This window comes from Cyanistes caeruleus, chromosome 3 (genome assembly GCF_971803275.1).
Source record: "Cyanistes caeruleus chromosome 3, bCyaCae1.hap1.1, whole genome shotgun sequence".
NCBI classification, from domain to species: Eukaryota; Metazoa; Chordata; class Aves; order Passeriformes; family Paridae; genus Cyanistes; species Cyanistes caeruleus.
The window spans coordinates 14117605-14142774 of NC_141703.1; the positions used below are offsets into that span (position 1 = coordinate 14117605).

A 25170-nucleotide genomic window follows, 5' to 3' on the forward strand; every position below is an offset into this window, starting at 1 on the left:
TTCAGGTTTTTAATTTGTTTTTGTCTGGTTTTGGGTTTTTTTTATGGTTTTTTGTTTGTTTTTTGTTTGTTTGGGTTTTTGTTTTGTTTGGTTTTGTTTTTGTCTTAGCTCAGAAAATTTTCCACTAACTGATTTTAACAGAATATGATATTTTCTTTGGTGTACACAGGGGAAATGGGTTGGGTTTTTTTTGGACAGAGCAGATTTCCTGTGGTTCACTGAATCTGTGTAGAAGGTCCCTGCAGAAGACATGATACCACCATTTACAGTACTTGTATTCTTTATACAATAAGCTAGTAATGTATTTCTTACTCAGATTCCCAAAGGAACTGGTCCCTCCTTGGTGCTAAATGAGCTGTTGGGAGCTCTTTCTGTTTTCAGCATCATCTTGGTTTTGTGCAAAACCCACATGTGGTGGCAGAGCATACTTTACCCCTGATTATCTGGTCTTCTAGAAGTCACTGATGAATTGTTTTGTCAGCTTCCTTCACTGGCTGGGAATGATTGTTCTCATGGTTTCTCTGTTGAGCTGGCTTATCTTTGCATGTTTCCCTTCAGGGAGTGCATCTGAATCCATGTTTCCATGCAGAAAAGCCAGACATTATACAATTCCTTGAGGTCAGTGTGATGTGATAATCTGACCCTGTCAGCAGCGACAAAATTTTCAGTGCCTGGGGGGTGAGAAGGAAGAAGGAGGGTGTGAGGAGTGAGGTGCACATGCTTTCAAACCTGGACTATCTGTTTCTTCTGCTTGTATTGGACTGGCGTGGAGACCACTTTTGGCTAAGGTGCATGACCCTTAGGTCCAAGAGATGACGTGGAAGAAGTTATAAATGGCCAAGGCATTAGGAGCTGCAGTTGTCTCCCTGATCTTGGCCTTTATTCATGTTCCTGCAGCTCTGTGGGGTGAGCAAAGACAGGGCTGGGGAGGCTCTGTGCCAGAGAGGATGTGTTCACCCACGAGGGATCCCTTCAACAGGATATACTATCATTTTAGGGCTGCTCTTCTTTCTTTGGCCAGGTCAAACTAGCTGGAAAAGGGCCTGGCTTGAAGGTACAGCAGTAGCTGTAGCTAAAGGTAATTGAAGATGGGGGGGCAATCCCTGGAGAATTGGGGCAGGTTTGGTTGTTGTAATCCCTTGCTAATGAAGCTACCAATGCAGTAAATGGCAAAGAGAAAAAGAGGCTCAGGCAGAGCAGCAGGAAACCAGAGGACAAACACATCTTAAACCCTTTCTTGCTATTTTGGTAGATGGCTTTGATGGTTCCACAGAAACCAGTAGGGGAAAGAAATTACCAGAGAGGCAAAAAAATCCATTTTATCCTCCTTTTCCTCTTCTTCTGATGTGTTCTTCAATACAGATGTGGCAAAGGTACAGAACAACAGCATAAAAAATACAGATAGCAATTTCTAGAAAAATTTCTAGAAAAAAAAAAATTTCTAGAAAAGTTGCAATGGTTTTTTTCACTGAAATTTTGGGATAAGTTTAAGGAAAGGCAGAAAGAGAAGAGAAACAGGCAGGGACTAATCAAGGACTAATTTGTTTCAAAGTCTGTTATATCCAAATATCACAGAGAGGTGCCTTAACAGAAGAGATGTTTTATCAAAGGAAAGCCAATGTAAGATCATAGAATGAAAGATGAAAAATGTCTTAATAGAAGATTAATAGAAACATAAATAGTCTCAAATTTGCTAGAGGAACAAGGAAAAGAGCCTCAGATGAGACACTTAAAGAAAAGAAAAATTGTGCCTAGTAATCTTGAGAGAAGGTATCTGTAGTTATGTCATTCAAGACAACTAACTCGAAGCTTTTCTATCCCTTCTTTCTCCCTCATTGCTCTAGGCTTGGGACCCTACAGTCCCATCTGCCATTGGTGAAACAGCTGTGTGGAGGCTTTGCCAGGGACTGTGACATGTTGAAACTTGACAAAGGGGGAGGGAGGTCCACCCCCAAAACTGAGTTTAGACATCCCCTAGAGATCATGGCAATCAGAAGCAGCAGCGTGGAGTGCTAAGGAGGAATTGGCATGGTAGAGGCAACAGTTCAGGGTGGTCAAAAGTCCAGGCACAGGTTATCAGGAGCTTCCTCCAGGAGACCAGGAATTCATTGTAAATCAGGAACATGTTCCTCTAAAGGCTCTGAATGAGTTTTTCTTACATAGCTGTTTAATTACAAAGCCTTTTGCTTTGTCTTCAGCCATCTCTGACTTTAACAGGTGGGCTCTCTTTTTAGGCTCTTCCACCATACTTGTTGAACACCCCGAGACAGTGATGTGCTTCAGCATTTTAGGGCTTTTCTGTGCTTAAGATACCAATTTTTTTAGAGGTTTAAGTAGAACCAGCTGGTAGTTTTCTGTCATATCATACTTAATGGGCAATGCTTAGTATGCCACAATATATAGCTTTGATGTCTACCTCTGAAAAACAAAAAGGAATAGACCTTCTAATCTATGAAATCAATATAGAAGCCAGCTCCTAGAATGGCTCACAATTTTTATATGGCTCTGTTCCAACTCCATGAAGCTTTATTCTGCTCAGATAATAGGCACTATCACAAAGGCCTACTCCAAAGTCCACCTGAAGCCATCAGAAAGGCACTCTTGATCACACTAATTTGAAGAGTTGCCCCATCCATGTATTTGTCTCTCTCAGTCTGAAGGGGTGCATGAGGATTGCAGGCAAAGACACCAAGTAGCTCTGACTGAAAGCACCAGGAGCCCAAGCAGACCTGGAAGCTGCTCTGTGATGAGAAGCAGGGTTGACTATTTCGGACAGTGTGACACAGGCAGGGGTCTGCTTTTTCTGACCTCAGCAGATGGTTTTACATGGTCCTGAGCTGCGGTGGTTGGACTTGGGTCAGAAACTTTAAAGTGTGGGGGCTTTCTGACACCTTTTACAGTGCTTTGAGATACATATCTGAAAATTCTATTGTAATTCTTTAGGAAGTCAGTGTTTATTTTCTTACTCAGCTAATTATTGTGATTATAAGCATGCCTATATAAAATATCACAAAAAGAAATTTAGTTCAAATACTATAAGGACACAATTATCTAATACAAAATCACCAGGGTGGATTTTCAGCGACAGTTTTGCTTATTTTTTTCCTAGTGAATGCTCTTTGTAGCTCCTCTCAATGGTGATAACTGGTTACATTCATTTATACATGTCAAAAGCAAAAACATGGGAAGTCTTTTTAGTCAGCTGTACAAAAGTACCTACTGCTGGTCTTTATTTGATAATTGAGAAAAAAGAAAAAACCCAACCAGATTACTAGATCTCTGTAGGAAGCCAAAGAGGCTACAGTGTTCATTGTAACAACATGCCATGACTGAAGCAGAACTTGGACATAATACTAGCAAGAGAGGTTAAGAAGGGAGGTGAGCATCTGTATTAGGTTGTCATGGTCAGCAGCTACACTTATATTTTGATTTATATTGCCTCAAGACCTAGCTTCTTGCTGATATTGGGAAAATATCTCTTTCTGTCACCTCTTTGCTCTAACCAAAGAGGAGCACTTTTCTCTGGCCAAAGTGAGACCACGTGCCTAGCATCTCACCAAACAAATTCCCATATTCTCACCTTCTTTCCCTTGTTCCTCCCAGACACAGCCTGCCAAGTCTGTCTCACTCCCCAGCCCCAGCTCATACAGTCAGCACCTCCTGGCATCCTGCAGCCCTGCTCTGTGTCACTGAAATCTTTGCTTTTCCTGTTCCTTTTGCTCTTCCTGATGTGACACCTGCAGCAGCATTTCCACAGCTGGGGAAAGGATGTGGCCTCATCGTGAGGACTGCAACACAAAATGTTTTCTGTTCCTCTCTTTTCTGTTGCTCTTTGGGTGAAAGTAATTCTATAGTATACTCTGCAAAGCCTTCCTGATTATGGTGTCCCAAAGCAGAACAGGCATTTTATGTGCCAAAACCCCCTGTGAAACTCAATGCCACTGGGATATACAGCTGCTCTTGACTTAGGGCTCAAGATAGGACAGCTTTTCAATCAAGGTGCCAAATCCAGAATCGCATCTTCCCACACCCGTGGTTCCTTGAGGCTTGGGGAGGAAGCTGGACTGTGAATAATGAGGTATCCAAGCAGCTGGTGACTCACTGGAAGTCCGTGGTCTGAGATATTGACAGTCTGCCAACAATTTTGTCATGGATGTCAGTAAGAGGAAAGATAAGAACAGAACCACAAAGTGGTGTTGATTTTTAAAGGTCAGCATACTTGTGGTTCAAAGTCACTGTGGGAGCAATCTTCTGGATTTTCACAGAGATTTCACAGATAAAAGGAAAACTAAAAAAATGTGGATTACCTCCTCTTAATACAAAATACCTATAAATTAGTATTCTGAATACAACGGCCTAAGCTTAACATCATACTCTTCTTTGTGTTTTCAATGTGGAAATTATCTTGAACTTCTAAACATTTCTTATCATAAGAATGCCAAGTTTCCCAAAGGTGATGGAAAATAAGTTTGTGCAATGGGATTACCAGGAAGAAACCAATGAGGCCAATTTGCTTGTAGCTCATCATCTGTATTGAGGAAGGTGGGAGTGTCTCCAGAATTAACAGATATGTCTGAAACTCATGTTTCTTTTTATTGTAGTCTTACTGATCTTTACCAAGTTGACAAAATTACATTTAACTGGTAAAAAAAATATGCTACTAATTGTGTACATTAATGCAGCTAATATCCTTGGGGTTTTCATTTGACACAAAACAATTTTTTTTTAAAAAAAAATCAAATTATCCTCAATATAAATGAGTTATAGTATGTTCATAGTGGTGCAACCCCAGAAAAAAATGGAAGATTCTAAACCAGCTAAAAAAAGACAGAACCCATGGGAGAGCTGTAGGTCCCTGAACTAGAGATGGTTAGATGGAATCATTTATCTGCAAGTGAGTCTTTCCATCTCTGACAGCATCTGTCTCATTTGTTATTTCTCTGCCTCCTACTTTATCTGGCTCACGGATGTTACCCTCCCTGCATTTTTGTGAACTTGTTAACACAATACTAAGATCTTTCCCCTTTTCATGTCTTGTTCTGTTGAATTACTCTGTCAAAAACATACATTAATCAAGCCTGATTTCTTCCTTTTTCTCCACAGATTCAGACAGTGATTATTGCTTAAGACACCATCTCTTTGAAGAGTATATTGTGTAATAATACAATAATGCTCCATTTCAGGTAGGTAGTCCAGATTATCTTTTAAATATTACTATACTGTTCCTAGCTTGATTTTCTTTTCAGACTTTAGCAGAGTTGTTAAAAAAATCTTTTCAAATATGGGCAAAAATAAGAATAGATATCAAATATAAGCTGACATAAGCCCGTTTCACCCATGCTGAGAAATTCCTCACTTTCTGGAGAAAGTTTTGCAACTTCTTTGTGGCACAGCAGAATTAAACATAAAGCCCAATCCTCCCTTGCTGTCATTGCATGGTGCAGAGTATCTGTTCACTGCAGTTGTGGAGCTGACTTCTGTAAAGGTGAAAAAAGCCATTGTTCATCTTCATACTTCCATGCATTGAATAAGTCCCTGGCACTGAGACTGAGATACAGAAAAGTAATGTGCAAACTGAAATCGTGCAGGAGAGAGGACCCCTCTAATACAGTCACTGGGGTCTTTTTTTATGATTCTTTGAGAGCTTTGTGATTTCCTTAGCTCTTCACTCTCTTACATAGACAGCATTTTATCAGTAAAGTAACTGATGCAGAGCCCTTCTAGAGTCATCCTGACTTAATTTAGAAATAAAAAATGGCTGTAACTTTTGTTAAGGAGAAACTCAGCCTGCCCTGAAATACATTTTTCTATAGCCCTCTAAATTATGGCAAACCTAATTCAAAGTTACCAGAATATGTCATTCTTACTTGTATTGAGTAGACTTTTTCTTTTTTAATGCTAAAAATTTTAGAATTTTATTTTTTTTCTCCTTGGGAACTTATAATGCTAATATTTGAAGTGGGGCACCATTTATCTAGATGGTGACTTCAACAGTAATATTACTTATTAGAATAAGCTGGACTGACTTACTGCTTTTGCAGTCTTTTTTTATCCTCATAAACTTGTAACACCATGCTGAAGATGAAAACTCTTGGGAAAAGAATGGTGGTTTTCTGTTTTGTTTTGTTTTGTTTTTTCTTTCAAGGAACACGGGACACTTAAGGAAAATGTACAGGAGTTGAATGTTCTGTAAGATTTCTTAGAAAACTGTATTTATGTGGCTCCAAAAAAGGACTCCTTGACCTGCATCACTTCCTCATGACTAAGCAACACTGTGCCATAGAAAGCACATATCAAAGGATTTGTCCTTAGCCAGATCCTCTTCTGCTTGTCCATTCCTTCACTTGCAAATCTTGTCTCTAAAAAGTGGTATCAAGTCTAATAAGTTCACACTGTAGCCTTGACACAACTCAACAGAAATCTTTGTCTACCACAAGATGCAAAATAATTGAAACTCAGGCTTCCTGGCATCTGATTAAACACATGGAGTATTCAGAATGTCTCAGCAAATTTGAAGTTCTTGGTTCTTCACTAACTAAACCCTTTATATGTATTAAGTCAAAATGTAAAAAAAAACCCTAACCAATCAACCAACAACAAAAAAAGCTCACCACAAAAGAAAAAAACCCAACAAAAAACCTCAGACCTTTAATTTGTAGATGGTAGTATTTGTATTCCTCTGAAAAATCTCTTAATAGCATCAGGCAATCCAACTCGCCTAGTTGTTGCAAGAACCTATAATAGAAAATTTGCCTTGACTCACTGTTTTTTGTTTGTTTGTTTGTTTGTTTTCTTGGCCTTTCTGTGTTCATGTTTTCTCCTTAATCCTCCTTAGATTTAGGATTGGAACTCAATCACCACATTAGGTTCGGAAGTTTGCTGAATTAATCTGTTGTTGCTTGAATCCCTGAAGTGGGTTCTATTTTATTATGGAATGCTTAAGAATTACTGAAATTTCAGTGGAGGCTATTAATGAGAAGTTGGAAGTCCACTGATTAATTAATATATTGTAGTCTGTTTCTACTTTTAATTCTGTACCATTGCCTGGGGGGACATATCTCTTAGGTTGTCTGGAAGCAGCCTCATTATTAACAGAAATGGACCATAACTTCTTCAAATAAAATCTTTTCATTGATCTTAAAAGAGAAATTTTAACTTTGAGCACTTTATTTAGTTTCACAGCTATCTTTTTGTGTTGCTGTAATGCTGGGACCCTGTAGTCTGCTCCACAAGGTCACACCACTCTGTGCTGTGCATCATTAGGACTTACAGGTCAAATAGACTTGGGTCAGGAGCTACATAGCTACATACATTTCATAGCTACACAGCTATGAAACTCAAAAACAATAGCAAATATTGAAGTGAATGGCATTCATCTCCAGAAGTCACTTAGGGTAAAAGTACCCAATGCCATTTTGATTCTGGAGGGAGCAGCTTTCAGATGCCTTTCATAAAAACACCAAACAATTCCAGTATTTAACATACAGTCACTAGGGTTTAGGACCACAGTCATTCTCAGATGTGTAGCTTAGACTCAGATCTTCTTGAAATCAAGAAGAAAAAGGACACTCAAATAAGGCCCAGTGGGTAATTTCAAAAAGACAATCAAAGGGTTCAAAATTCACCCAAAGCTACTAACTGGCATTTTCTGGCCATGGGAATGTCTGTAGGGATGCTAACTCTACTAGCTCCAGCACCAAGAGCTATCTTCTGTCTAACTAAATCCCATCTTTAGTTCCAGGTACACAAGGATTCACTTTGTATTTTATGAGACTATCTGGATTTTTTAAAAAATATATAAATTAGTCTGTGTAATATGCATTTGTATTTTTCTAAATTATTTTTTAGGAAAAGATTGTCCCAAGAATAAAACAATTACTGAAAAATTTTGAATACTGTATGTAACAGTTTTGAGTAATATTATATAACATGCAGCTGAAAGATTGTGACAAGATGCAATGATAAGTGCGATGTAAGAAGAATAGGATTTGGTAGGATGGGAGAGGGTAGGATAGGGTAAACAGAACAGGTATTCAAACAGGAATCAGTGAGTGCCCTGAAAGAACATACTCTTCCTAAGGCTGAAATCTATGTTCATGTAGGCTGGTGGAATAGCAATATGTATTCTACATAACCAATTATGTATAATTATATATATATATATATATAATATAATATTACCAAATATCTACATAACTATTAATTCAAAAAACTTTGCATTTCTGAAGGGTGTGTAAATTGCTGTAGGTTATTCAGAGATTTAGGGTTATTCCATCTGTCTTATCAGTTCTTAATTTTCCCCTTACTCATTTCCCCACTATTTTTTGTCTCTGATACTTCACATTAGGAAGTCTTTGTCTCCACTGTCATTGACTTTTGGAATCATTTGTTTCCTTTAGTGTAAACTGTACTTATGGGAATGCACCATCATTTTGAATATTCCTCCTATAGTATGGAGAAATCAAATCAAATATGCCAGGATATTTTTATATTGGATATTCTCACTAAGACATTTAAGAAATAAAGTGAAAGCCAAGTTGAAAGATCTTGAGTGGTTTGACCCAGAAGCTTCTGACACAGGTCCCCCACAGCACAGTGTGTGTCTGCCTTTGCTGCATAAACATGGATCAGCAGTCAGAGGTATCAAAGGCTGGCTTTGACTCATTCTTCTATAAACAGTTATTTCTCAGGTTATTGCTGGTCACTCATATTACAATTTGAATTTCAAATTTCTGTGACCTGAAAATGATCTACAGACCTGTGTGATTTACAGAATCAATGAGTATTATAGACATGTTTAAGAAAGGAAAAATTGTATCAATGCTTGGAAAACTATGAAAAAATATCAGTTTCCTGCATAGATCTAAGATTTACTGTTTCAACTAATGTCTGTATGAAGAGAGAGAGAATACACATACATTATAATTTCTCTAATGACTTTCAAACAGTTTTGTAGAATTTCATATGGAGACAGAGGACATAGATGCACAATTTTCTAACAGGCTTGAAGTTGAAAAGTTGACTAGAAAAAAAAAGGAGGGGGATCAGTAGGGGACAGACTAACATGAGCACATCCTCAATTGCACTAGGCAGGCCACCTGTGAAATAGGTGTTTTGGCTGTTTCAGCCAAGGGAAAAGGATTGGTCAGAGCTTAGTTTGTTAGCAAATTCAGCTATAATTCATCTTTAATAAATCAGGCTTTGCTTCTTCTACTGGTCCCAGAACTGTTTGTTATATGTTTATTTTAGGTCCTGTGCCAGCCATAAATCTGGGGCTGTTTTTCAAGCAGTGGCAGTGATATATTGGTATGACTATGTTAGCTCCCAGAAGCGGGACTGTAGACATGCTGAACAAACAGAGTTGATGTGTCCTTTTTTTTAAAAAAAAAAAAAATCACCTCTCATCACATTCATCTGTGGTCAGAGTCCATGAATGAGGATTACTCTTGACCAGAGGGACTCTGAAAGAGCTCATTTTCACTGGGTGAATTTCTATTAGTGTGCTCCAGTTTAATTTTTCTTCCTGATGATCTTAAACAATATTAAAATTTTCTGAGCAACAAGGGACTGGACTGGATCTCTAGGGCTGACTCGAAAAGAAGCCTTTTCCTTTCAAGACTTTTTCTCTCTTTCAGCAGAAGTGAAAGAGCAGTTTCCAAGAATAAAAGGGAATTGGAGCAGGGCAGAGAAGGGTGAGGTGCCTGGGCATGAAGAAGAGAAAATAAAAGACCTGGAAAGTGGTGGGAGAGGGTGGGGCTGAGACTTGAGGACGTTAAACACCCTACACCTAGAGGACCAGAGGACAAAGGCATACATTTGTTTCTCTGTTGCCAGAAAGCACTTGCAAAGGCTGTTATCCAACTGCATTTCTTGGTTCATGCAGGATAGAGACACATGGTTTCTTTTTAGCCAGGGACATTTAATATAAAAGTGGCTATGTAGGATGCTGCTTCAATTCTACATGCCCTGATACTGATTTTTGAAGACAGCCTGAATTTTGGAGTTGAGTAGCTGACTTTGTACACCTAACCTCATTGTCTTATCATAATATGTGTGAGTTAATAGAGATAAATGATAAAAGGAAGAATTCCAAAAACAAAGCCTAAGTATAAACAATGCAGCTGGAAGGAGCCCCAAACTAGGAGAGAGACAAGGCTCTTGCTACCTGCTCATCTCCTTCTTCTCTACCCACGGCTGCATACAATGTGAGATTTTCCTAATCTGGTACAGATTTCCTTTGCTGGCAAGGCTAATAGAGAATGGAAACTCAAGGGCAGCTTTTTTTTATTGCACCTGCTGTGTAAATAGACCAACAGCTTAAATATGGCCAAAGAAAGGCTTTTAATCCACCATGATGACTTATTAAACTGTGAAATGTGGGGTTGGATAAAAGGAGGAGCAGAAATGGTTATGAATGCTGCCTGTATTTTGATAGTGATGCTCTCAAGTAAGGGTAGGACACAGAGGTTTTGAGCTCTACAGTGAGAAAACTTGGATTGAAACAATTTAAAATCTCCTTCTCCAGATCCCTTTACATCCTTCCTTGTCTGTGATAACACACACTCTCTGATCTCCCTTCAAGCTTTAAGCACACAGATTGCTAAAGCCATCTTTTTTTTCCCTTTTGACCCGATTATGACACTTCCAGCTTTGAAACATTATTTATGCTGTCTTCTCCTCTCCATTCTTTTCTTCTCCATGCCATCTCCTTCAAAGACTCACACAATTCTTTTTCCTTATTTAATCCCTCTGACATGCTTCCAAATGCCCTTAGTCCTTTGCAAGTGCTTCCGATCTTTTCTGACAGCTTAGATGAGAGTTGGCTTGTATAGTTCCAATTATTTGCAAAATTTTTCATAGTGTTTGGAGATCAGGTCTGTCTGAGCAGAGAAAATGTCTTGCATTGCATAATCTCTTATGGAAGATTTTTCTAAAGCCTCCCATGAACCTCTTTGGTTCTCAAAAAGGAAAATATGGAAACGAAATGGGAACATTTGTGAGTTCTTATGCTGATTGTGGAAAGACTGGGTAACAGCCTGTTGGAGAGAGATGGAGTCCTGAAATCCACACAAACATTGCCTTTGCCTGGAATGTGTTCTTTTGAGACTTGTTTATCATTGGCATAAAGTCTGTTTGAAACAATCAAATGCCAAAACTATCATCCCCCACTTCCTTGGATCTCATGCTTGACCATCTAGGGGAAAAGTTTCTTCTAATATGAAAAAAAGCATGGTTGATAAAGATGATACTTGAGAGAAAAAGTATGGTCAGATACCAAGTTAAACTGGGATAGCTGTTTCTTCCAGAAACTCCTGCCTTTCAAACCATTTGGTGTGCTGTGGACACAGTGGTGTTATATCTTCTAATATAATGTAGAATTTTAAAAAAAATATCAAAAACAGGGAGAAAATTTTTTTGAACAGGAATTGAAGTTTGTCTGTGCATCAGCACAACCTTTCCTCTTTCTCCTGGCCAAACATGAAATGCAGGGCTTTAAGGGACCAGTTTCACAGGCACACATCTGGTGAGGTAGAAGGTGTGTCCCTCAGTCACTGAGGTGCACCCCAGCGTTTGCACCCCAAGCTATATCATACCTGACCGAGTCCCTTCAGCTTCGTGACGCTGCAGTGAAGACGAATGTTTATGGAATTACAGCAAGCTGAGCTCCCCAGACACACATACTCTCAAAGTGTGCCTGCTCCTATAAAATGGGAAAGCTTTGATTAATAGGAATAGCACTAGACTTTAAGGCGCACTTTATTTCATTGATGAACTTTGAGGTGTCTCCTGCAGTAACAGTTTTGTAAACTGTAATCGTTAACATCGCTTATTCAGGATTTACAGGAGTGACTAACATTGCCTATTTTTTCAGGCTGCTACAGGGATAAATAACTGATGTTGAAGAAGCAAATCAGGATCTCTGTGGGAAAAGAAAAAAAAGGAAAAAAGAAAGAATTGTGTGTGGGTTTTGGAACCAGCAAATCATTTTTCTGAGGTGCCTGTAAAAGTACATGGTGTGATGTGACTGTTTTATAAAAGAGGGAAGGGTGATGTGTGGGCTTCATTACATAATATTATTGCAGAGCTTAAACGATGAAGGGGCACAATGGAAAAGGGATATCATAAAAATCAATTTGCAAAAATTAAAGTGTTTGTTCAAAACCTCCTCCATAACAGGATTAACTGCCAAGGAAATTAAAAATTATGTAAGAGGAATAACTGAAGAGATAATCCAGGATGATCCAAAGGATTTTGCAGATATCTCTGCAATATTAACAATCTTGTCATTAAATCTAGCAATTTAATGAGCTACATTCTTCATCAGTTCCATGTACGCACTTAATATGTTTTTCATTTTGACACAGATCTAAGCTCGATACACTTGTTTTAGAGTATCATGTTGTGCATCAGTACACGTATATTTAGCAGTGCACTCCTGTTGAAAGCAGTATATCTGAGATGATTAAAAAGCCCAGGATGTGGTTCATAAACCATTACTTTCAGGGATGTCTGAAACAAGTGCTTGAAATCCAGCTCCGTACCCTCAGTGATGTATAGCACCGGCTTGTATCTGCAGTTTCATCTGTCTCTCAGTGTTTGGTGCTGTCAGGTGTTTTGACACATTCTACTTTTATTGGCTGAAAAGTAATGTAATAGTAAATAAGAATAGGATGAGGCAGTTGCCTTCACAAGAAAAACACTTTAGGAAAGGTGCTGCGATTTCCTTGATGATTAAATTGTGCCTCTTGAATTTGCATGAATATCCTTGTGAAGCTACATGACAGTGTGAATACAGTGAAGACAATTTGGGACCATCTGCATCTCACAGGTCACACCAGGAGCAGCATGTGACAAGAGCTGACTCTTGGCTAGTTTCTTATCTTGTGCTCTGTTACTGTGAGTCTGCTGCAGTAAGAATGTGTTACAAAAGTCAATCAGTGGTTGCTGCCCTTCCCTCTCATGCCTTTTGCTCTCTTTTTATTCCTTACAGCTCCTGGATCTTTCTTGAAGCACATTTAGTGCTGTCTTTAGCAACTCTCCTTGAAGTTTGTTGCTCCGATCAATCTCTTCTTCCTGTGAATAACCCCAACTTTCTTTCCTAAATTATTAATTTTTCCTTTACTTTTGGGCTTCCCTTGCTTCAGCAAGCTCTCTTTGCAACACAGCACACGTCTCTTCCTCTGAACATGAAGTGTGCAGATCAACTCAGTGTTTTATAATGTCCTAATTACTGTACTCACAGGTTACTGGGTTATAGCAGTATGCCAGAGGGTCAATGAACCTTTTAAGTTAAATGAGGAGATGTATCTTCATGGGACCTAATTAGAAGGTGAAGTTAATAAAGACAGAAGGGAAAAAAGCCAGTGAGAAAGTCAGATGCCTTCAAAAGCTGTCAAAAGAAGTTGTCTATTGGACTCTTTTTTTAGGACTGGCTGGGCTTTGCCAGGAGGTGTAATGTGAGAGTCTTTGTGAGCCTGATGATGAGGGCTGGAAGTTCCCGTGTGGCGATTCCTTGGGGAAACCAAGGATCTACACCTGCACATCCTTGTGACACATCCTAACAGGAGAGACAGGAGGAGCCAGAGGAACAGCAAGGGTCTTGAATGGCTGCTTGCATGGTGTTGGGAGGCTAAGCAGAGGACGGGGAAGCAGCAGAAGTCATTTTCTGATTGCTGTAATGCAGCCCAGGAACCATGTGTCAGAGAAGGGGAATCTACCAGAAGCAGAGACAACTTCCAGGGAAAATAAATCAGGAAAGCTCCTGTTGGAGAGCACAGAGACTGTTAGACCATAGACTTTTACTGATGCCATATATAATGAGACCCCTATATTTTTATGGAGACATTCTGTTGGGATTTTGAAGCATTGTTCTGGAGCACTGGGAAAAATAACTGCTCCAAGACTCAGTATTTCTGAATCATTCAATTACAATGTTGTTTTTAAGAATTGTACATGGAATGAAAATAGATGTTGTCTCTCCCCACACAGCCTTGGGCAGAAAAAAATAATGATGAGTTTGGAATAGTATTTGTTGACACCACTGAATTGTATTTGAAAAAGAAATTGCACTGCACTGATTTCCTTCATTATTAGTGATTCAATACTAAGAATATAAACCTAGTATTCTTATTATTCTGTGTTTGTGTTCCTCACAAGAGTTTATGTAACAGGTCCCCATATAGATGTGTGGAATCCTACTGAGTTCTATGTGAATTAAGTATTGAGAGGTATTTTTTTTTCCCACAAATGCAATTTGCTTGAAAGGGCAAAACTCTGGCTTTGACTTTTACATATAAATCTTATTTCCCACTTTATATATGTTCATTTAATCCTCAGATTCTTTCACCCTTTCATCAGCAGTGTGAAGTTAGATCCTCTTTGGACCCTAAACAAAGGTAGGGTTCCTGGTCAGTATGTAAAATATAACTACTCCTCAGTGTTTGAGTGTTTGCTAAGCGCAAATGTAATCCTTTTGTATTTATTAAATTATTTGTATAAGTTGGTTTTTTGTGTGTTTTTTGTTATCTGTTTAGATTTGGGCTTTTTTGTAGATAGAATGAAAATTAATAAAATGTCTGTGATTTTATCTTCATCACTTTTGGCCCAAGAAGGTATTGTTTTTGTGATATTAATCTCTTAGAGAAATTCTCACCTGTTGTATCTTTGAGGGCCAGGCATAATAGAAGGATTCTCTAGGCAGATTCATGGCACTGTCTGCCAGGCTGGGTAAGAAATATTCCTGCTTTACCAAGTACAAGAGCCTTCTACCTTGATGCTTTGTAAGTGTGGGCTCCTTGCTGAATTGGGTCACCCATGGAAAGAAGAACAACACAAGGCCCTGAGAATGTCAGATGGACCCACAGCCTTCAGAAAATCATAGATTTGGGGTGGAGGGCATCTTAAAGACCACATAGTTCCGACCCCCTGCCATGTGCAGGGACACTCAGGTCACTCAGAGCCACATCCAGCCTGTCCTGGAGCACTGCCAGGGATGGGACAACTCTGGCTGCTCGAGGATGTACAGAAAAGCTTTGCAGCCCATAGGCACCAGCACTACCATAAATTTGGGCATTGCTGCTAGAGGTGGCTCATCCCAGGTTGCCTCCTGGCAGAAGCACTTTATTGACTCCTGTGTGCAAGCAAGGAGAGGAGCATGCCAGCTGAATTTCCTTGTTACTTTAGTGTGCCTCAGGGTGTTGCTTTGAAAAAGCAATTCCCTACCTGAACCAAGGAGCAGTTTTGAACTTAGAGTGAATGCAAGTCAAATTACAAAGGTCAATATTAAAAGAAAGAGTTTTGCTTATGATGTAGATGAAATATTCAGAATTATGCAGAGAAATGTTTGGGCAGCCAAATTTGCCTAATAGATCTGGAGTTATTTTAGGTGTCTTAAAGTAGCTAATGACAGGGCTGTGCAAGTAGATTCTCAGGCACTGTGTTTTTTTCTTGTGGGTTTGTGTGTTTTAGTACTTTTTTTTGTTGTTTTGTTTTGCTCTGTTTTATTTTGTATTTTGTTGTGAAGGAGTAGGAGAGATTTCAGTGGCTATTTCATTCTGATGAAATGGAATTCAGATTTCAGATCCTGTGTATGACTGAACTTTTTCTAATGGAGCTGAAGCACTTCAGCTCACCTGCAGAGATGGCTTCGGCCAGCAGAAGAGCAAACAGAGGAGGTGGGAATGACAGTTTACAGAAAATTAAGATAAATCTAGATCTGTAAGATTTGTGTTTCAAAAAGATGTTTGAGGTAACCATATTTTTGAGAAAGTGTGAGGAAATGGTAAAGTGAAAATGAGGATGGCTGAGGAAGTTATGCCAGCCTTCCTGGGAAATGGGGATGGTCCCTGTGGGTGTCACATGTGTCAGAGTCCTTGAAGTAGATGTCATCGTGGATGAGATCAATTCCTATTCAGAAGATGCAGTAAACCTTCCATAAATCTAAAAGGAAGAAGTTGAATTGATTTTATAATGATAATGGATGGAGAAGAATTTGTGTAAAAGTTGTAAAAAAGCACTTGCTTCTTGTGTGTGGAAGTGACCTATGGAAGCAAAATACTCAGCTGAAAGGTACAGTCATAAGAAACACAGAAAACCTTTCTAAAACATTCTTGGTAGATTTGATTAAATATATCTTTATATTGCTGAAATACAAGTTATAAGTTATATATACTGTTCAATAAGACTTGCACAGTTGAGATATCTGTGCTGTTTCACATTTAATTCCTTTGCTTTTGCTAGACTTTTACCAGTCTTCTGCACAGTAAAACTTTTACACAGTTCACAAGGCTATACTTATCACCCATTCTCTGCTAAAGCAAAGGACTTACCCTCACTGGGGTTTTTTCCAGTTGTTGGCGTAGCTTCACCAAAGTTGTTACTTGTATTAAGTTTGGAAAAAGATTAAGAGCTGAACTTCCATTTATTGGAGAATAATGTGTAACAGTTTCTGTATCTTCAATGAATTTGAAAAATTCATTGAAGCACTGAATGTGACCACTAAGATGAAAAATGTGCTTTTTTTTGGAAGTTATTTGGTCCATTAATTTCTGTGGACCTTCAGTCCCAGCTCAAATGCAGACTCGACTCCTGAGAAGCTTGTCCCTTTAAGCTGTCAGTGTTCATGATGTCTGTACCAATATTCTTGGGGCATACGTTTCCCCATACATTAATAACCCAATTTTCCTAATAAAGCAGGGCCAGCACAATCATGGTTTTGTGGGCAGAGGAGAGGGAAGAATGCTTAGCAAACAGTGAATGCCAACTCACAGCTGCACTGAGCTCATTGAAAAGTCCCTTGAGATGAATCCTGAATGCTTGGCCTTAATGGAATGGGGGTGTCTCACTGCAGTGTCTGAACAGCCCCCAAGGCTACCTGGGGGATGGTTACTACCACAGCTTTGCAGGAGGGAACAAAGATAAGAAATGAAGCTGTCCTTTAGCATGAATGACTTTGTCCTGACAAAACTCATAGGCTGACTGGGAATTTAGTTTACCTCAAGGGCCAGTCCAGTGTTTTAGTGAAAAGACCAGGAATATTCCAGTTGTCCAGCCAGAGGAATAAAATGGAGGTTATATTAAACATAGATAGCTAATATAAACCTTCCAGAGTAATTCTAAGCAAAATCTCTTAATTCTGTTCCACACGTCCACTTTTCCAAATTGCAGAGAAATTTTCTGTCCTAAGTCAAATGGCCCTAACAATGTGTGGGCTGATGGTCTGAAATTAAAATCAATTCCACTGGTTAATTATCAGTTAATCACTTAAAGTTCTTTAAAAAAATGCACTAATGAAGTTGCTCTTATTAGAAATATAAGGATATTGCATTTCTGAGATTTCCAAAGTGCCAGATCTTTCAATCCCCTTAGTCAAATGAGGAGCTCCTTTAAATTTCCTTGCTAAGGTTACTCAAGACACTTCAATGAAATGTGCCCTCTATATCTATAAGTTAGAGGCAAATTAGTGACAAATTATGTTCTTTCTCTGAGCTTAGCTGATGGATAACATATTTTAAAATATCATTTTGAAAAAATTTTAATTGTCACAATTATTTTTTTGGTAAACAGAATCTTTGTGTTTCTTTTGGTGCTTTATTTTCAGGCAGTGCATGCTATTGAAATGCACAAGAGGAAATTAAATGCTGGTGATTTAGTAAAATGTTCACTTAAGGAACCAGTAGTTTTGTTTATTAGCATTTTCTAGCAATTAGAATGTTTCTGGGTTTCAATTAAAGCAGTATACGCTTGTTCCATACACCTGGATTTTCTCAATTTTAATGTCTCTTGTTCTCTCTTTTGAGATAAACTCAATACTTGGGTAATTTTTTAACTTCTTTTTTATTTATTTTTTTATTTTGTCATCACTTCTTAAAGCTCCAGCCGAGAGGAAAGCATTGCTCTGCTATAACACACAGGATTAGGACATTCCTTAGAAAGCCTAGTTTTGCAGGTGTAGGACAAAGAGAGAGGAAATAAATTATAAAAGAGAAAATTAAGAGAAAAAGTAAAAGATTATTTTATTCTCTTTGGAAATTATATGTTTCTGTGTTCTTTTTATTTGGGCAAGAATATCAAATCAGCATGACAAATTCTGAAGGCACTAAAATTATGTGAATTTGGAAAATTTAATCTTTACACCTGCAATGAAAATGGTCACATGAATCCCTTCATCAGCCTCATTTCCCTGGAGCTTCTGCCTGTGCTCAGGGCACTGCTGTGAGTCACAGCTCCACAGACTCTGGCCCACATGATTTGTCTGCAGAGGTGCTCACTCCTGGGCAAACAGCACCCATGGGAGTCTCAAGGGATTGCTGTTCCCATAAATTGAGTCAAAGCTTTACTAGCAGGTTGGTTCATGTCATCTGCTCTGAGTCTGTATTTTGGATTTTTTTCCTGCCTTATCTTTATTGCTTCCAAAAGCAAGCAGGAAAATAACAATTTTTGAGCAGTCTTCAGATTTTGCTATGAATAAACATAGTTGCAAAAACCAGTTGGCTTTAGTTATCACTACCAGAGCAAAAACAAGGCTGAAACACAGAATTAAGTGACTTGGCCATGATCACATGAAAGCCAAGAGGGCAACCATTGAATCCACATAACTTGAAGGTCTCGCCCTCATGAACCCCCAGCTGGGTCTAAAAGCTGGAGTTCATCTGATGCCATTCATTCATTCATGCCATGCATGATGCATAAAAAATGATTTTGTAATTGTACAGTTCCTACGTTATCTTGAGAGAGTAAAAAAACCCCAAAAAACCCAGAAACCTGAATAAAACGGGAAAACACTTTATTCTTTCCTCTTTTTCTTCATTTTCCTTTCTTCTTCCTTTTCCTTTAATTTTCCATTTCCTTTGTTCATTTCAGATGCAGGAAGCCTATGGAGTATTTACAGTCTATTTATTAGCAAGAATTATCCCCCATCTCCACTAATACATTCAGTGAAGGCAAGTTTGCATCATTTCTGCCAAGGGATTTTATATTAGACAGAGGATAATGTTAAACTTTATAGATGTCAGTGATCATTTCCAGTGGGAATTTACTACATTGGCTTGATTTTGTGTTTCTGAGACTCTCATTACAGCTGTGCCAGGCTGTATATGGCAGTTCTGGAAAAGGAAAAGGCTCAGTGGGGATTTCAGTGTTCCCAGCTTAATGGTTTTTGTTAACAAAAAATGAAAGCAAAGACAGCAATCAGGGCTGAGTTTGGAGAGCTGCAAGGAGTCTAACAGGGAGTACTCACAGTGGGGATGATGTGAGCTGGCTTGTTTCTCCCTCTGGAAGCCCTGCTGCTGCCTGTGCTGCCCGAGAACACAGGTGTGGATGGCAATGGGGCAGAGTTGGAGGCAGGCAGGAGAGGAGGAGAGGGAAGCACTGCCAGCACAGTCTGCACAAGGGTTAGGACCACCAACTAAGGATAAATCTTAAAAGAGGTGTAAGAAAATATTGCACTTTAATTACCAATGTTTTGTGAAGGAGTTCTCCAAAAGTAAATATTCATGTTGTCAAATTTAAACAGAGGGACAGCTGGGCACTTTTTGGAGGCCAGTGGAGAAAAATCCTGGGTGCCTATATTTTAGGAACCTGAGTCAAATCTATATTATATATATATGTATGTATGTATATATATATAAACACCTTCCTCTTTAAAGTACACTGAATGGAAAGTAGGCATAGCAGAAGTAACAAATTCTCCCCTCTGCAAGGAACTGCCTGGAACAAGTACTAACTGAGCAGGAGAGAGTCCTAGGCCCATTCCCTGAATTAGAGCTCCTCTATGACTCTTTGGTGTTAAACATAGCCAGTTTAAGGGCCAGATGCAGATTTCTGTTGCTTAGGAATGTGCCCAGTCTTAACCATCCAGATGAACTTAACCATCCAGATGAACTTAACCATCCAGATGAACAAACCTATGAAATGAATATGACTGAGCAGAAAGGTTTCCTTAATCAGCTTTGTTATCCACAGGCTTCAGGAGTTTTAAGTATTTTCCAGAATGAACCACTAAAAGTCAATTTTGTGCATTCCTAACATATCAATTGTCTTTGTGATAACCATGGTGACCATTACAACTAAAAACACTCAAGTGGGGAAAATACACAGTTTTTAAATTAAAAAATGGAAACTAGAATGGGAAAATGTGGTTAAAAGAGCCTGGAAAAGCTCACTGTTACTGCTCATGATCACTTTGGTGTTTAATACAATCTTCATTCTTACTTAGCTTTTATTTATAACTATGTACTTCTGTGCATTCAAGCTAATTTTCTGCTAGTATGTCAGAATAACAAAGTAATTTTTGTAGTCTGCTTTCTTTAACCAAAAAATCCAGGTATAGTTTAATAAAGAGGCTCCAATTTCTGATCTGATGCATGTTCAAGAGCCTAGATTCTCAAGGCTACAGAATGAGATATGTGTAGTTCCACGTGGCTTTCAATGGGTGAGGGGGCAGACAGATGCCTACACATCCTTCAGTCCTAGCACAAAAAAAGTTCAAGTGGTTGTAAGGAGATTTATGCTTTAATGGAGTAGGTTTTAAAGATATTTAGAGACCTGCCAGTGTAGGTACGCATTGATGAGTGTAAATCAAAACAGCCAAGCAGGCTAAGTACCTAACTTTTGTAATTTGTATGGAAGTTAGGTGCCTACCATATTGAGCCAAGTTAATAAATCTCCCTAGCTGCTACCTGTGCCTTGAGCTGTCCAGCATATCTGTGTACTTAGAGTTTCAGCCTTACACATTCATATCGCCTATGAAAACGAGGTTTGATCATGACTGCAGACTCTAGCCATGCTGCACATTATTTACCATGGAAATGACCAATAAAATTAGGAGCATTGTCACTGAAGTGAAAATATTTTGTATGGCTCTAGATGTAAGCTACCATTTCAGATTATTTTGGCAGCAATGACTCACTAGAAATCCATGCCAGTGGATATGGAGTGGTGAGGGATAAGCCTGGTTGTTCTGGCAAGGCCTCACAAATACAGTTCTGCAAGAAGGAGCTTTTCCCCCCAGCAAGTCTTTTGACCACAGCTGGCTGGGAGAAAATCAGAGCCAGTGCTTGGAGGAGAGACTACAATTTTTGCATCTCTGATTCCCCCGAGAGAGACACTGGCAAAGGCTGGATGTGGGCAAAAAGAGAAAAACAGAAGAGCTGAATTTAAATACTTTACCGGCAGGCTATTGTCTTTAAAATATTCATGGTTTTCTTTCATTAAAATTTTCCAACTTCTAATTAGAATTGGATGGGCAAGTTCTGTAAGAATGATTTTGGCATAAAAGCTGTTTCTCCATCAGCATGTTACCACATGGGAGCTGCATAAGTCTCCATTCTCTCGTGTGATGTGGACTCAGCAGGGTCAACAATAAGATCATTTGGCCTCTGAATAAGGCAGAGTACCATGAAGGAGAAAGACAGTTTCGGGCTGAATTGACATTTAATTAGTATCTGAGGAATATTCAATAAACCAGAAATAATTTATTCTTTCTTGAAAGTTCTCTAAAGTCTCTGGAAATTTTTTTGTCACCGCAAAACCTTTCAACACTCTTGACAATTTTTTCTCAGTCTTTCTGTTCAGGAGCAGTCAAATAAACTATTTTCACTGCAGTGCTAAAGACAGATTTGAATAATCCCTAGAATAGGGATTCTAATATTTTACAAACTCCTGAATCACTGCAGACCCCTTCCCCACCCAGACTAAGTATAGAAAGCCTACCCTGTGCTGGGAGCCCTTCTGGTGTTCTGTGAAGGGAGAGCCCTGAGCAAGTGCCTCAGTGGAACACCTCAGTGCAGGCTCAACAATAGCACTGCTTTCTCTGCTTTCTCTGCAAGTGAAACGTAAGAATTTGTTACTGAGTAGCTGCATGAGGAAAATGTTCTTACCTCTTGTTTGGTGGACAAATCTCATAAAACGTAAGGCCACAAGAAGCATGCCACAGATCCCACAAATCCAGATACTGGAGTGAGAATATAGGCCAGCTGAGGAAGCAACTTTTCATTTTTTTATGCAGAACCTTAGCTTTTCAAAAAATATTTGAATAGAAATATTCTAGATAAACTTATATGATCATAATTTACCTGAAAAGTCTAATTGCACATTCAGGATAATTGTATTTGGAGATGCAAGGCAATTGTATAAACAGTTTAAATATTTTTTTTTCAGATAATGAAGAGACTAAAAAAAATCACAAATTATTTTTATAAATTACAAGTATAAAATAAGATAAATGTGTATAATATATTCTCTAGAAATTGTTTCATGCTACCCAGCACTGTATCTTCCTTTCCATTTATCAGTTATGGTGAAAATTATTGAATGGAAACCCTTGCAAAAGTGTTTCACTGGAAATGAGATTAAGGCAAAGTCACCAAATTGAAATAGACCCTCCTTTTTATCTGTTTCTCTGCAGCACAATTACATTTCAGTAATTTTGTTTAGCATGTTTTTAATATAGTGCTCATTTGAGGCCTGCTGAAAAATTTCATGGGAAGAACTGTGTTGTTACTGGAAGAAATTTCTTGTCATTGCAAACAGCAGGAAAACACAGTTATTAAAAACTGATAAAATATTGGTATTTTTACTGCAAAATAACTAGTAGCTGTTATTGACACTGCTTAGAATTCATTTAATTTACTTTGTTTTCAATTAGGGTTGTGCACACAGAGAAGTTTGCTTAGGGTTTTGCTGCTAGCTGAACAGAAGCAAAGTGAGATACAACACTTCAATGCAGTATTTATGGGAAAAACACCACACATTCCTGCTGGAGCTAGTGAAAGTGCCTGTGGCTAAGGCTGTTTAGTATTTGCCATTAGCTCTATTTTCTTTGCTTTATCACTACACACAACTGCTCAAGCTGAAATTTGCCATGCTTGCCTCTGCCTTGGGTAGGGTTTTTTGAAATATTTCAACAGTAATTCCACAACTCTTCTCAAGAACGAGTTTAGGAAGAATTAGTAACACGTAAGTGGCTTCTGTTTCTCTTGGGCAGTGTGCTAAAGACAAGCAGAGGGCTAAAATTCAGGGTGTGCTGCCTGCAGGGAAACGTTGTTCATTACCCTCTGCCAGGAGAGCTCATGGTAACAGATCTGTGTCTCTGGAGACCACATCCAGCTCTGGTGAGGATGGGGGTGCACAGGACCCACAGACAGAGGGGTGGGCACCCAGCTGCTGCTGGAAATTTAGATTTACTTGGCTAAAAGGGGCTGGCAGGAGAAGAGGAGGGAGGCCTCAGAGACCTTCCTCTCCCATATACAACAACAGAGCAGTGGGAATCTCCATCTGTCCACCACGTGTCTATGGAAGTCACCAGTGTGGCTTCCTGGCCAAGGTGCCACATGGTGGCACTGGGTTCCCATGACCACTGAGTGCTGCTAGAAGCAGAAAATTGCTTTAACAAGTCAACCTGAACAAATGGTGTGGGTATCCCCAGCACAGTGATTTCATCTGCTGCATAAATACAACCCAAGCCTGCAGTGCCCCAGGCAGGTGCTGGTTTCCTGGGGCTGGTGGTGCAGTGCTTCATACCAGGATGCCCATGGCTTGGAGTGAGTCACTGGCCCTGGAAGTCATTGGTATTCAGGCTTGTTTATTGGCATCCTTCTTGAAAGCTGCTGCTGCTGAAATTCCTGGCAAGACTCCCTTCAGCAGCAAGAGTTGTTTTTGCCTGACCTCTGCTCCTGGCACAGAGCCTGCCCGGATGACACAGAGGTTGGAGGTCAGAGCATCCTGGCCTCTGCTCCAGCCCATAGACCATTCCTTGGATGAGGTCCCAGGATGATGATAGTGGAGGCATTATTAATCCTTCTCTGACCTTTTAACATAACCAGTGGTGGGACAAGGTGTGGTTAACGATCAGTCTCTGGGAAAACATCCTCAGGTCCAGTTTCTCTAAACATCTTAAGCATGTTCCTTTGTGTCTTTGCTCTTTCTTAACACAGTGTTAAGGCAAAGTAAGGTAGTGAAGTGCTCAGGAGGGTCCAGAGAAAGTTCTTCCACTGCTTATTGGTAATGCTGGTGAAAGTAAGAGTTTTGTATCTGTCTCTCAAGAAGCTGAGGGCTCCTACTTTTTTGACAGATGGATAATGGAAGACGCTGCAGAAAGTCAACTCTGACATGGTTAGGGATATGACCTGATACCAGCTAGCTTGTTAAGCTCACTGCCTTTCAGAATGAATTTGTCAAGGTTGTATTTGCACTGGAGTTGTTTATAACCTTTCCAGGATGAAGGAAAAAACCTCCCATGAATTCAGTCTGCTAACAAATAGCTGTGTAAATCACTGGCAAGGCATGATCTCTTTCTCCTGTATAATAGTTTGTCCACCCCACCTGTAATGAACCTGGCCAATTTTCTTGTTGAACCAGGAGTCATCCAAACTATTAAAGTTCCCTTCATCTGACATCTTGGGACTTGGTGTCATTTTACTTCCATAAAAAATGCTTTATTCCTTTGCAGCAAGGCCAAGGAATGTTCTTAGAGAGTCAAAGGACTAATTCACATGTGCCTTTAATCACCTCTTTTTTTGAATTTAACTAATTACTGTGAGCAAAAGATAGATCATACTACTTGTCCTCAGAGTTCAGGCTATTTCTACAATTAAAGATGGTATTTCTGCAATTAAAATTGACTTTTAAATTTGGCCTAGTGTGTTTTTCATTTTCTCTTTGTAATTTCCTGCTCTAAAGAATTTTTTTGTTGTGAATGAAAAAAGACCTGTGTGCAAAACCGAACAGTAGTTTTATAATTTCCTAACTTTTGCTTTCTTGGAACAAAAACTTTATTTCACATTGTCATCTTTTTTCCTACCCATTTAATTACCGCCACATAATTTCAAACTGATTTGTAAAATGATCCAGCCTTTATATTGCTGTTGTGGTGGATCTCAACCTAATGCAGGAGATCTGTGTTCAGAAATATCTCAGTCTGGTGTAAGCTGAAGTCTACAAAATTCTTCTCCTGCTGCACAGTATGTTACCAACACACTCCATTCTGTGAAAGAGTCACAAAACTTGTCAGTGATTGTTATCCTTATTTTAGGGTCTTCAGAGGGACAATGCTTTCTGCATCTCACCTGCAGACCATCATTTACAACTTTGAACATGGCAGTAAATGCCACATGAGTTACCCTGGATCTGGGCTGATCTGACAGACTGAGGGCTTCCTTCTCATTGCCAGGC

The 25170-nt window shown here is 39.1% G+C and overlaps 1 long non-coding RNA gene across 3 annotated transcripts in view; it reads left to right on the forward strand.

The window, feature by feature from the left end:
- The window catches only part of LOC111922893 (uncharacterized), a 340899-nt gene that overhangs the window by 193186 nt on the left and 122543 nt on the right, over positions 1 to 25170 (forward strand). For all 3 annotated transcript variants that reach the window (XR_015284143.1, XR_015284144.1, XR_015284142.1), the window contains one exon: positions 5104 to 5183. This is a non-coding gene — a long non-coding RNA (uncharacterized LOC111922893). The remainder of the gene's footprint in view (positions 1 to 5103; positions 5184 to 25170) is intronic.